Source organism: Mytilus edulis, chromosome 6, assembly GCF_963676685.1.
Source record: "Mytilus edulis chromosome 6, xbMytEdul2.2, whole genome shotgun sequence".
Classification (NCBI taxonomy): Eukaryota; Metazoa; Mollusca; class Bivalvia; order Mytilida; family Mytilidae; genus Mytilus; species Mytilus edulis.
In genome coordinates, this window is record NC_092349.1 from 91,315,623 (window position 1) to 91,321,033 (window position 5,411).

At 32.5% G+C, this 5,411-nt stretch overlaps 1 long non-coding RNA gene across 1 annotated transcript; it reads right to left on the reverse strand.

Annotated features, from left to right (window-relative positions):
- Positions 1 to 2,930: 2,930 nt before the first annotated feature.
- Positions 2,931 to 5,122, reverse strand: LOC139526868 (uncharacterized). The gene is made up of 3 exons (XR_011665208.1): positions 5,050 to 5,122; positions 3,885 to 3,977; positions 2,931 to 3,028 (listed from the first exon to the last, which is right to left on the reverse strand). It is a non-coding gene; the product is annotated as an uncharacterized lncRNA (long non-coding RNA).
- Between the last annotated feature and the right edge of the window lie 289 nt (positions 5,123 to 5,411).

The following is a 5,411-nucleotide window of genomic DNA, read 5'->3' on the forward strand; positions in this document are numbered from 1 at the left end:
CTTATTTGGCAAAGTTGGGGAAAAAATCTGATCAAAGTTATCTGCTTCTTCAAAATTCAAGGCGGAGGAAGACACCAAAAGCCACCTTTTAAAAAGTATTATTTAAATGTATATATCTTACGACTCAATTTTAGATTGAATACAACTAGAAATAACCAATTATATTTTTAACGTTTTTATAACTATACAAATTAATTTGGTCATGTTTGACAATTATCATAACTGCAACCAAAATATGTCTAAAACATAAGTTTAGGTTCTGGCTCATGAAACCCTTCCTTAATAACTTTGATATTGACGTTACGTTGTAGTAAAACAGGGTCAAGAGGTACTGTCTTCGTCATTTTCTGAATCTGTTTCTGGCAAGGGATCAGCTTTGATTGTCAGGTCAACATCGGCATATTGTGTACGATCATTCCTGATAATAACATGTTTTCGCTGATTCAACTTTTGGTTAAAATTAACTTCTATGTAATTCAACTCCTGTAATATACCAATTTGTTTATATTAGACATGATAATAATATTTTGATACAGAAGCAATACAGCTTTTAGAATTTACAAACACCTTTAGATATTATACAATGTTGTCCGTTTTTATGTTAAGGTAATGATTCCTTGGATGTATCTTATACTCCAATAACTAAATTGATATTTTTGATTAATCTCTTAATAATATAGTTAAGTAATATGTGTTGTCTGCTCTTTGGTCAGGTTGTTGTCTCTTTGACATATTCCCCATTTCCATTCTCAATTATCTATAATTAGGAAAATAATGTCAGAATTAAGGGATCCTTGGTGCCCCTCAGTGTTGTAAACTAAATTTCTCGTTGTAAATATATCCCTGTCCGAACCCATTGTATAAAAAGAATTATCAACGTGTGGTTGCCGGTGATCTCAGAAGATGATTAGCTGAGTTTGAGGGTCATAACCTTTCTCATTTCACTGAATGAATCGAAATGTTCTACATGTAACAGGTATTCCCTTACTGAACAAATCGGTCTCAGGTCTGCAGCGAACTTGCAGCGAACACACAGTCTGTATTTGCGGCTTGTTTGTTGCAAAAATGCTGCAGGTCCGCTGCAAACAATTTACCATGCAAATGAGTGTTTGCTGCAGACCTGCTGCAAACATTTATATGCACATGAGTGTTTCACCTGCATGTTTGCAGCAGACCTGCTGTGTGTTTGCTGTGAAAAAGATTTATATTCAAATTAAACTTTCTCCTGCATGTTTGCTGCAAACTTGCAGGCACTACATACATTATACAATTAACCAATATATGTCATGTTGTGTACACATTACATTATACATTATCTATATTACACAGCAAATTCTGAAAAAGTTAGGTAACATACATACATACAATAATTAAAATACTTTATCCTTTGCAAAATTATCATAGCAAATGTTCATACCTTTTAAAAATTTATTTAAAGTTTTTTAGTTGTTCAAGTACGTGCTCAAATGAATTATACAAGCATGCCGTTCTATTTAAAATTATTTGAAACTTATTTGTGCATATATACAGCTGTGTAATTAAAAGTGTCACATAATTCATCTTGAATTATGAAAACATGATAAATAATAAGTAATGATCTCCAAATATGAGAGTACTGTATATTAGTTACATGCATGTTTGAAAAGGTTTTTCAAACCTTCGTTATGCAAGTTTTTGTGGAGAGGACGGATTTCATATGTTTACAAATAATATCTTTGAAAACTAAACTTGTATATTCCAATCTAAAATGCTCCATAAATATTTATATAACATTTTTAAATTTCAAATCTTTATCTTCCAGGAAGTTACCAATAGGCATGCTCAGTCAATTTATGTTATTCTTGCAATGCTCTTGCAAACATATAAAATTGTCAAAGATTTCTGCAATCTAGCGAACATTACTTATATTCTAGTTTTTCCTGCGATCTCACTGCACACATAATTGTTTCTGCAAACTTGCTGCAAGCTTCCAGCAAAAAGCTGCATTGTTTGTAGAAGGATCGCAGCTATCAAACACTATACAGCAAGCTTTTTGTTTTCAGCAGACCTGCTGCTGCAAACAGCTCAGTTCTGTAAGGGTTAATGAAATCGACATCTTTGTGGAAAGAAGAAGGCACTCGAAGGGGATTCATCTTTCATCAGAGAAACATATTATTACTTAGTTACGCGTGAATAATCGGTTAAAATTGATTATTTAACTACCTCGATTGGATAAATCCGATAATCTACTGGTATCAATATAATAATCTACATTTAGTTATTTTGAGCGTCATATAACAGTCTAAAACAAGAATGTGTCCAAAGTACACGGATGCCCCACTCGCACTATCATTTTCCATGTTCAATGGACCGTAAAATTGGATAAAAAAATATAATAAGGCATTAAAATTAGAAAGATAATATCATAGGGAACATGTGTACTAAGTTTTAAGTTGATTGGACTTCAACTTCATCAAAAACTACCTTGACCAAAAACTTTAACCTGAAACATGCACTTTCATTTTCTATGTTCAGTGGACCGTTACATTGGGGTCAAAAGTTTAATTTGGCTTTAAAATTAGAAAAACTTTAACCTGAAGCGGGACAGACGGACGAACGAACAGACGGACGAACGAACGGACAGACGGACGGACGAACGGACGGACGGACGGACGGACGCACAGACCAGAAAACATAATGCCCCTCTACTATCGTAGGTGGGGCATAAAAAGACGAAACACCGAACTGGAGTACACAATTCGAATTATTGTATCTTTTATGAGTTAAGTTATATACAAAAGTGATACAATGATAAAATTGTGAGATTTTACCATGCTAATGAATGGGTGAACGTTGTTATCTCTCAACATATGACAAAATGAATAAAATGTATACATCATTTGAGTCGCTAAATTTTACGTTGCACGATTGATAACTAAATGAAATCTCACATTGTTCACTGTAATTCTGGATATTCCATCAGTAGTACGTGATTGGTTTTGAAATACAGTTCTTTGAGTCGAAATCAACTGGCCATTGTGTGTTGTAACTGAAAGTACATACAAATGATTATTACTTCTGGTGCAGCTAACAGACAGTTTGTTGCGGTTGATATACAAAAATTGCACGGAGAAGTAAACAAAAATAAATTAAAATAATCATAAACATAATACAAAAAAGTCTGTGAAAGATCATATAGACAACTTCACATATACATGATGTAGAAACATAAACCATATCGAAGAGAGACATTCAACACATAGAATATGAAAGAGAACGCAGTTTTAAGTCTTCTTTGCAATTCAGCTATTTTCAAATCCTTTCCGAACCTACTTATTTTAAGAAAATTATTCCTTTAAATTTCGAACGGGTACTGACAGGTATAAAACACTGCAATATCATAATTTACTGCAGACAAATACAAACACAAAGATGACATCAAATGAAACACTTGCAAGAAGCAGAACATAACCTTTAATAGCTGACTATGCGGTATGGGCTTTGGTAATTTTTGTAGGCTGTACGGTCACCTATAGTTGTTAATGTCTGTGTCATTTTAGTCTCTTGTGGACAGTTGTCTCATTGGCAATCATACCACGTCTTCTTTTTAATATAATATTGGGAACAAATATAAAAGACGAAAGTAAAACAGTACCTGATGAATAACTAAATAAATACATGTAGTAGGAATTGAGCAACAAGAGCCCCATCATGGTTGTGCCTAGTCTCTAGTAACATGAAGACGTAAGGAGAGCATGTGTTATAAGTTTCTTCCATTGACTGATTCAACTTTTTTTGATATATGTATTGATTGGTGAATACACTTGTATCAGATTACATAACATAATAAAATGTATGCAGTACTTATATAACATGTGACGCACTAATTCCCAAAGTAGACCTACCTTCGTTTTTATTGACGTCACCGTACACATCATTAGCAAAAGCGCCTTGTACGTCGTCATGTCTTTGTGGAGTACTTGCATCATAATCATTTTCTATCGAAGTACACAATGAACAGCAAATATAACATCATAGTATTCACCAAAGATAGACAAGTGTTTATGGAGTATAGTACCCATACTAGAGGTATATCTCAATCCTCCAGATATATTTAAAGTAAAAAACTGAATCCTGGTTACGCCTATTTCAAACTGCTTTTTCGGTAGCAAAATTCTTACATTATCTTTTAAAAGAAGTACTGATAGGAATAATAATTAACCCTGTTTATAAACTATACAGAAATTGAAGAAATCAAAAGCTCTGAAAATAATATTACTTAGTGTAAAACCGAATCGCTTTCCGTATGAAACATCAAAAAGAGGAAAGTAAACAATAGGAAACGAAAAATCCTTTATTTTGTCGTAAATGTTTTTGAGGAGTTTCTCTGTCAAAAACAGAAATATCTAAACACTAGAAAGGACAGTTAATGATATCAAAGTGTAATGTATTAAAGTACATTCAAATATGTTTAAATAAAACACTTAAAGGAGTCAAAAAGTGGTCTCTTAAGACAGGTAGTATTTTAACACAGGTCCAATTTATAAGACAATTGACTACAGAGCGATCTAAGAGTATAGCTTGCAGCCATGTATTATAAAGTTAAGGTTTTGTATAGGGCATTATGATGACTTATATGTGCCTAAATTTGTGCAATTTGTTTTTTTTTTTCTTTATTATCGTATTGGCAATGATATTCCATTATTGTCTTTACTTATCCGTTTACATAATCAAAGAATTTTTATGAGTATTTATGAAGCAGTAAATGCAAGTGCAATAATTGATGGCAATTGTTCTGTACCAAACATGCATGATGATATCGATAAAAGTCATGTTTACTCAATCTGTATCAAACCCCTTATAAAGATCTGCGGGCATGCTGACACATAAAACATATATCTATGTAGATAACAACTTGTTAATGATGTGGTGTATTTCAGTAACGCAGAAGGTGACATTTCTCTACCAATAGGATCTCCCAAATTTATTTTGCTGTCCTCGGGTTGATTCTGGTATGAAATTGATTAAAACCATAACATACAATCTATTTATTCATATATAGACACTTACCATCCAATTGTACAGTACTGTTGTCTTTACAACTGCATTAAATAAAAAATATGGTATCAAGCTTATATCGATAATTGCGAGATCCAACTTGGTTAAAAAAAATCTCTGTTTGTCAAGCTTAAACTAGCAAGATCAAGAACACTTTGAAAAGAAAAATTCAGAGCGTTAAAAGATATTTCAAATACACATATCTCGCTCTGAAACTTTGTAATTAGATTATGTATTAAAGTGTACACAATAATGAACATTCATCCTGTTCCTAGCAGACGACAATAGTACCAATATGACAAAAGATTTGTTTAGCAAATAATTCTCGAATTCAAATAAATATATATTGTTAAAAGCAGTCTTGACTTCAACAA